The sequence below is a fragment of the Balaenoptera borealis genome, assembly GCF_965194805.1.
Source record: "Balaenoptera borealis genome assembly, chromosome: X".
Lineage (NCBI taxonomy): Eukaryota > Metazoa > Chordata > Mammalia > Artiodactyla > Balaenopteridae > Balaenoptera > Balaenoptera borealis.
In genome coordinates this window covers 97,103,281-97,111,136 of record NC_138881.1, presented here as the reverse complement: position 1 = coordinate 97,111,136, position 7,856 = coordinate 97,103,281, and the positions used below count along the sequence as shown (strand labels likewise).

Genomic DNA, 7,856 nt, shown 5'->3' with positions numbered 1-7,856 from the left:
TGATCATGGAGTATGATCCTTTTAATGTGCTGTTGGATTCTGTTTGCTAGTATTTTGTTGAGGATTTTTGCATCTATGTTCATCAGTGACATTGGCCTGTAGTTTTCTTTCTTTGTGACATCTTTGTCTGGTTTTGGTACCAGGGTGATGGTGGCCTCGTAGAACGAGTTCCCCCCTCTACTATATTTTGGAAGAGTTTGAGCAGGATAGGTGTTATCTCTTCTCTAAACGTTTGATAGAATTCACCTGTGAAGCCATCTGATCCTGGCCTTTTGTTTGCTGGAAGATTTTTATTTACAGTTTCAATTTCAGTGCTTGTGATTGGTCTGTTTATATTTTCTATTTCTTCCTGGTTCAGTCTCGAAAGGTTTTGCTTTTGTATGAATTTGCCCATTTCTTCCAGGTTGTCCATTTTATTGGCATATAGTTTCTTGCAGTAATCTCTCGTGATCCTTTGTATTTCCACAGCGTCAGTTGTTACTTCTCCTTTTTCATTTCTAATTCAGTTGATTTGAGTCTTCTTGCTTTTTTTCTTGATGAGTCTGGCTAATGGTTTATCAATTTTGTGTATCTTCTTAAAGAACCACCTTTTAGTTTTATTGCTCTTTGCTATTGTTTTCTTCATTTCTTTTTCATTTATTTCGGGTCTGATCTTTATGATTTCTTTCCTTCTGCTAACTTTGGGGATTTTTTGTTCTTCTTTCTCTAATTGCTTTAGGTGTAAGGTTAGGTTGTTTATTTGAGATGTTTCTTGTTTCTTGAGGTAGGATTATATTGCTATAAACTTCCCCCTTAGAACTGCTTTTGCTGCATCCCATAGGTTTTGGGTCATCGTGTTTTCATTGTCACTTGTTTGTAGGATTTTTTTGATTTCCTCTTTGATTTCTTCAGTGATCTCTTGGTTATTTAGTAGTATATTGTTTAGCCTCCACGTGTTTGTAGTTTTTACAGATTTTTTTCTGTAATTGATATCTACTCTCATAGCGTTGTGGTCAGAAAACATACTTGATATGATTTAAATTTTCTTAAATTTACTAAGGCTTGATTTGTCACTCAAGATATGATCTGTGCTGGAGAATGTTCCATGAGCACTTGAGAAGAAAGTGTATTCTGTTGTTTTTGGATAGAATGTCCTATAAATATCAGTTAAGTCCATTTTGTGTAATATTTCATTTAAAGCTTGTATTTCCTTATTTATTTTCATTTTGGATGATCTGTCCATTGGTGAAAGTGAGATGTTAAAGTCCCCAACTATGATTGTGTTACTGTCAATTTCCCCTTTTATGGCTGTGATCATTTGCCTTATGTATTGAGGTGCTCCTATGTTGGGTGCATAAATATTTACAATTGTTATATCTTCTTCCTGGAAATATCCCCTGATCATTATGTAGTGTCCTTTTTTGTCTCTTGTAATAATCTTTATTTTTTTAAAAAAAATTATTTATTTATTTATTTATCTTTGGCTGTGTTGGGTCTTCATTTCTGTGCAAGGGCTTTCTCCAGTTGCGGCGAGTGGGGGCCACTCTTCATCACGGTGTGCGGGCCTCTCACTGTCGCGGCCTCTCCCGTTGCGGAGCACAGGCTCCAGACGCACAGGCTCAGTAGTTGTAGCTCACGGGCTTAGTTGCTCTGCGGCATGTGGGATCTTCCCAGACCAGGGCTCGAACCCGTGTCCCCCACATTGGCAGGCAGATTCTTAACCACTGCGCCACCAGGGAAGCCCCTAGTCTTTATTTTAAAGTCTATTTTTTCTGATATGAGAATTGCTACTCCAGTTTTCTTTTGATTTCCATTTGCATGGATTATCTTTTTCCATCCCTTCACTTTCAGTCTGTATGTTTCCCTAGGTCTGAAGTGTGTCTCTTGTAGACAGCATATATATGGGTCTTGTTCTTGTATCCTTTCAGCCAGTCTATGTCTTTTGGTTGCAGCATTTGATCCATTTACATTTAAGTAAATTATCAATATGTATATTCCTATTATGATTTTCTTAACTGTTTTGGGTTTGTTATTGTAGGTCTTTTCCTTGTGTTTCCTGCCTAGATAAGTTCCTTTAGCATTTGTTGTAAAGCTGGTTTGGTGGTGCTGAACTCTCTTAAATTTTGCTTGTTTGTAAACGTTTTAGTTTCTCCATCGAATCTGAATGAGATCTTTGCTGGGTAGAATAATCTTTGTTGTAGGTTTTTCCCTTTCATCACTTTAAATGTGTCCTGCCAGTCCCTTCTGGCTTGCAGAGTTTCTGATGAAAGTTCAGCTGTTAACCTTATGGGGAGTCCCTGTATGTTATTTGGTGCTTTTCCCTTGCTGCTTTTAATATCTTTTCTTTGTATTTAATTTTTGTTAGTTTGATTAATATGTGTCTTGGCATGTTTCTCCTTGGATTTATACTGTATGGGACTCTGCGCTTCCTGGATTTGATTGACTATTTCCTTTCCCATTTTAGGGAAGTTTTCAACTATAATCTCTTCAAATATTTTCTCAGACCCTTTCTTTTTCTCTTCTTCTTCTGGGACCCCTATAATTCGACTCTTGGTGTGTTTAATATTGTCCCAGAAGTCTCTGAGATTTTCCTCATTTCTTTTCATTCTTTTTTCTTTTTTCTGCTCTGCAGTAGATATTTCCACTATTTTGTCTTCCAGGTCACTTATCCGTTCTTCTGCCTCAGTTATTCTGCTATTGATTCCTTCTAGAGACATTTTAATTTCATGTACTGTGTTGTTCATCATTGTTTGCTTGCTGTTTAGTTCTTCTAGGTCCTTGTTAAACATGTCTTGTATTTTCTCCATTCTATTTCCATGCTTTTGGATCATCTTTACTATTATCACTCTGAATTCTTTTTCAGGTAGGCTGCCTATTTGCTCTTCATTTATTTGGTCTGGTGGGTTTTTACCTTGCTCCTTCATCTACTGCATAGTTCTCTGTCTTTTCATGTTGTTATCTTACTGTGTTAGGTGTCTCCTTTTCGCAGCCTGCAGGTTTGTAGCTCCCGTTGTTTTTGGTGTCTGCTCCCAGTGGGTGAGGTTGGTTCAGTGGCTTGTGTAGGCTTTCTGGTGGAGGGAACTGGTGGCTGTGTTCTGGTGGGTGGGCCTGGATCTTCTCTTTCTGGTGGGCAGGGCCGCATCTGGTGGTGTGTTTTGGGGTGCCTGTGTACTTAGTATGATTTTAGGCATCCTCTCTGCTAATGGGTGGGGTTGTGTTCCTGTCTTGCTAGCTGTTTAGCATGGGGTGTCCAGCACTGGAACTTGTTGGCCATTGGGTGGAGCTGCATCTTAGAGCTGGGACGGATATCTCTGGGAGAGCTCTTACTGACTGATATTACTTGGGGCTGGGAGGTCTCTGGTCGTCCAATGTCCTGAACTCAGCTCTCCCACCTCGGAGGGTCTGGCCTGATACCAGGCCAGAGCACCAAGACCCTGTCAGCCACATGGCTCCAAAGAAAAGGGAGAAGAAAAAAAGATAAATAAATAAATACATAAAAATAAGTTATTAAAATTTGAAAAAATAATAAAAAATGAAGAGAGCAACCAAACCAGTAAACAAATCCACTGGTGATAACAAGTGCTAAAAACTAAACTAATATAAACATAAAAATCAGAAACAAATCTGTCACAGACAGCAAACCCTCAGTCTACAGTTGCTCTCAAAGTCCACCGCCTCAATTTTGGGATATTTCGTTGTGTATTCAGGTATTTCTCAGATGCAGGGTACATCAAGTTGATTGTGGAGCTTTAATCCGCTGCTCCTGAGGCTGCTGGGAGAGATTGCCCTTTCTCTTCTTTGTTCTCACAGCTCCTGGGGTTCAGCTTTGGTTTTGGCCCCACCTCTGCGTGTAGGTTGTCCTCAAGTGTCTGTTCCCCGCCCAGACAGGAAGGGGTTAAAGCAGTGGATGATTAGGGTGTTCTTGCTCACTGAGGCCATGGGGAGGGAGAGGTACGGTAGTCATAACTGTAATGCGGGGCAAGCAGTGGCAGAAGCCAGTGTGACGTTGCAACAGCCTGAGGCATGCCGTGTGTTCTCCTGGGGAACTTGTCACTGGATCATGGGACCCTGGCAGTGGCCGCTGCACAGGCTCCCGGTGTGGAGGGGGGTGCTGTGGATAATGACCTGTGGTTGCATACTTTATTCTTGGTGGCAGCAGCAGCAGCATTACCATTTCATGTCTGTCTCTGGGGTCTGAGCTGATAGCCGTGGCTCACGTCTGTCTCTGGAGCTTGCTTGGGTGGTGCTCTGCCTTCTGTGGGCACATGGGGAAGGAATCCCTTCTCCTCACGCACCCCGAAACAGTGGTGTCTTGCCTTTTCAGCAGGTCCAGACTTTTTCCCAGACTCCTTCCTGGCTAGCTGTGGTGCACTAGCCCCCTCAGGCTCTCTTCACGCAGCTAACCCCAGTCCTCTCCCTGGGATCTGACCTGCGAAGCCCGAGCCTCAGCTTCCAGGCCCCACCTGCCCCAACAGGTGAACAGACAAGCCTCTCGGGCTGGTGAGTGCTGGTCAGCACCGATCCTCTGTGCAGGAATCTTTCTGCTTTGCCCTCTGCACCCCTGTTGCTGGGCTCTCCTTCATGGCTCTGAAGCTTCCCCCCCCGCCGCCTAACCCCCATCTCCACCAGTGAAGGGGCTTCCTAGTGTGTGTAAACTTTTCCTCCTTCACAGCTCCCTCCCAGACGTGCAGGTCCCGTCCCTATTCTTTTGTCTCTGTTTTTTCTTTTTTCTTTTGCCCTACCCAGGTACATGGGGATTTTCTTGCCTTTTGGGAAGCCTAAGGTCTTCTGCCAGCATTCAGTAGGTGTTATGTAGGAGTTATTCCACATGTAGATGTATTTTTGATGTATTGGTGGGGAGGAAGGTGATCTCTATGTCTTACTCCTCCGCCATCTTGAAAGTCCCTAGATTAAGATTCTTGAAACATCACTTTGACCTCCATCCAATCAGAAGAAGGTCCACAAGCTGATCATGTACACTGCAACCCTCATCCCTAACGTTACCTTTAAAAACCCTTCCTTGGAAGCCATCAGGGAGTTTGGGTTTTTAGAGTATTTGCTGCGCATTCACCTTGCTTGGTGCCCTGCAATAACTGCTGTATTTTCCTTCACCACAACCCAGTGTCAGTAGATAGGCTTTGCTGAATGTTAGGCGAGTGGACCTCAGTTCAGTTTGGTAACAATTATATTATTAAATGGTCATCTAAAGGAGAAGAAACTCCTGTGTAAGGAGTTTGACAAAACTGAGACATACGTGTACACACACAGACACCCACACACAATGGAACTAAATGGATTTACAGATATCTTGTGTCTACACTAATGAGAGTAATTAAAATTTAGATTGCTTACTATTGTGGGTGAAGCACTATGCTAAGCTCCATACATAATCACTAACTCTCAAAACTGCCTTGTAATACAGATTTTAAAAATTATCTATTTTTTTCACATGAGGAAACTGAGGCTTATCAAGTAGAACTTGGCCAAGGTTGTAGATATATTAAGTATCAGAGCAAAATCCACCTCCAGAATTCTTAAAGTCCAAATGACTGGACACACTATAGGTATCTGAAAAATCAGGTAATATAATATTTCTCAATTCAATGTTAATCACTTTATTTCCTTCCAGTATAATTTTTTTGGTAGGATAATTTTTTAATAAAATGAGGTGCACACCACTGATATTAAGAATAGCATAGGCGCAAAAGAAAACAACCCTTTTGGCTAAGGGCTGGAGAAGGAAGAAAAAGCATGAGAAATGGGAAACGTGGGGTGGGGGTGGGAGAGAGTACAGTCTTAGTTGTAAACAAGTGAAAAAGATCTAAAAGTTGTGGGCAGACTCAGTGCCTGCGGCAGGATCACAAGGCACACACACCACCCAGCTAACCCCACTGTCAACGACCCTCAAGATTGAGGGCCCATAAATGACATGTGTACAGATTTCTTTAATCCTAGGCTTAAATGTATGCCAACGTTCTCCAATCCAGTGGTGCACTGACACACGCCTTCCCCAAACACGCTGGCACATGGGCCCAGCTGACCTGGGTCCAGCAGCCCAGCCAGGCAGGGGCACGCAGAGGGCAGCATCTTCGGGAGGAAGGTCAGCTGTGCTGGGGAACCCACACAAGAGGGGCCCTGAGTCTCAGACCCTCTGGAGGCACCGGCCAAGGCACCTCAGGGCGTGCATGATCTCCAGGTAGACCGTACCTGACCTTCGGCTCTGAAGACACGTACATAAATGGGCATAAATAAAACCCTCCAAAATCTACACTGAAGTCTAACGGAGACGTGGCTCGCACAGCAGATCTGGTAAAGGCACCGCCGTGCAAGGCCTTCAACTCTGACCTCGCTCTGACTGCAGCAGTGCATATGGGCAAGGCTCACACCCGAGTCTAAAGTGGAAATCACCATGTGTGGACACTGCAGACTCAGGGCAGTGATGCTTGTTGGAAAAAGAACAGTGTTTGTTAAACCTTAAAAAAAAATGAAATACACCAACTGCAACTGTTTAGGTTATAAAAGTTTCTAATGTAGCAGCAGAGGCTATTTATAGACAAAATATATTTTTAAGAAAATAGCTTAAAAAATCAAAAATGATAAAATTATAAAATTTAAAAAATATATCTTAAGACAAAATATTGCCCAAAACATATAAAACTTAACTTTAGAAAATTCACCTGTCTAAAGTTGGATGAGGCTGGATGAGGAAGGGCGCTGGCATCCTCTGGCGGGGCTGTAGCAGGACACAGACAAGGGCCCAGGGCAGGCGCGATGACCGGCTGCGGAAAAGCCTCCCAGCGGGGAGGGAGGGATAGAGAGGGGAGCGGGCCAGATGCTGTTCTGGGTCGTTCTCCTAATCTCAGACAAACCAAAGGCCAGCCCCGGCTGCAGGGTAGCGGGCACTCACACCCCCAGTGCGCCGGCTGTTTTCGTCGGCCTCACAAACACATCTGCTATGTGCCCCAGTCGCGGCTCAGGTCTCCACCAGGATCTCCACCACAAGGTCCAGCCCGTCCTGGCTCAACTTGGCACCGCCCAGCATGCCAGTCAGCACGGCGTCCAGGTCGTAGTACGAGCCGTCCACGTCGGAAAACAGCTCCTCTACTGCACCGGGGCTTCGACTCTCCAGTGTTTCAAATATCTGATCGAGCGACTTATGAAAGCTTCCGCTGTTTTCTCGAGGACCGTCCCTGCCCCAGACGCCACCCGGAGAGCCTCCGGGAGCCTGTACCGCCGGGACCACTTGGAACTCAGAGGCCAGGTCTCCGGGGTCAGGGGCCGGGTGCACCCCCTCCCACGCGCAGCAGCACAGGATCTCCGTGGATACTAGGAGGTCGCGCGACGCCCGCCCCGCGGTCTGGGGCACTGGCACGCACCATCTCCCATCCTGGGTCATCTCCTCTTGAATCTGCAGGTCCGTGTTGGTGATGAGAACTGAACGGCACAGGTTGGGCTCCACCAGCATGTGGCACAGCTGGAGCTTGACCAGCGACATGTCCAGGAGGGACTGGCGCTGCAGGCTGTAGGCGGGCGCGGCCTCCTCGTCCTCCGCGCGCTTCCTCTTCAGCCCTCGAGCAAACATCCTGCCATCTATGGAAGGGAGCAGCCCATGGGCAGTGCCCAGTCACCCAGAGGCTGTGTCGGTGGGTGGGGTCACGATGATCTCAGAAGGTGACCTGTGAGGGTTCCCCCTACTCAGACATCTGCGCCGAGGGAGGGGCCGCCGGGGAGGGGCCTCCGGTATAATTTTTAAAAGTATCTTTTAAGTGTTTGTAAACATCTTGATAGGGAAAAAAATCCTATTAAGACAAAACCAATTAAAACATTTCCTACCTTCCAGGATGAATCTCAGGCATAAGTGAAAATTGAATAGATTT

The 7,856-nt window shown here is 45.1% G+C and overlaps 1 pseudogene across 1 annotated transcript; it reads right to left on the bottom strand.

Annotated features, from left to right (window-relative positions):
* Positions 1–91: 91 nt before the first annotated feature.
* LOC309620703 (cell division cycle-associated protein 4 pseudogene) lies at positions 92–7,628 on the bottom strand (annotated as a pseudogene). Its single transcript has one exon. The product of its transcript is annotated as a cell division cycle-associated protein 4 pseudogene (transcript).
* Between the last annotated feature and the right edge of the window lie 228 nt (positions 7,629–7,856).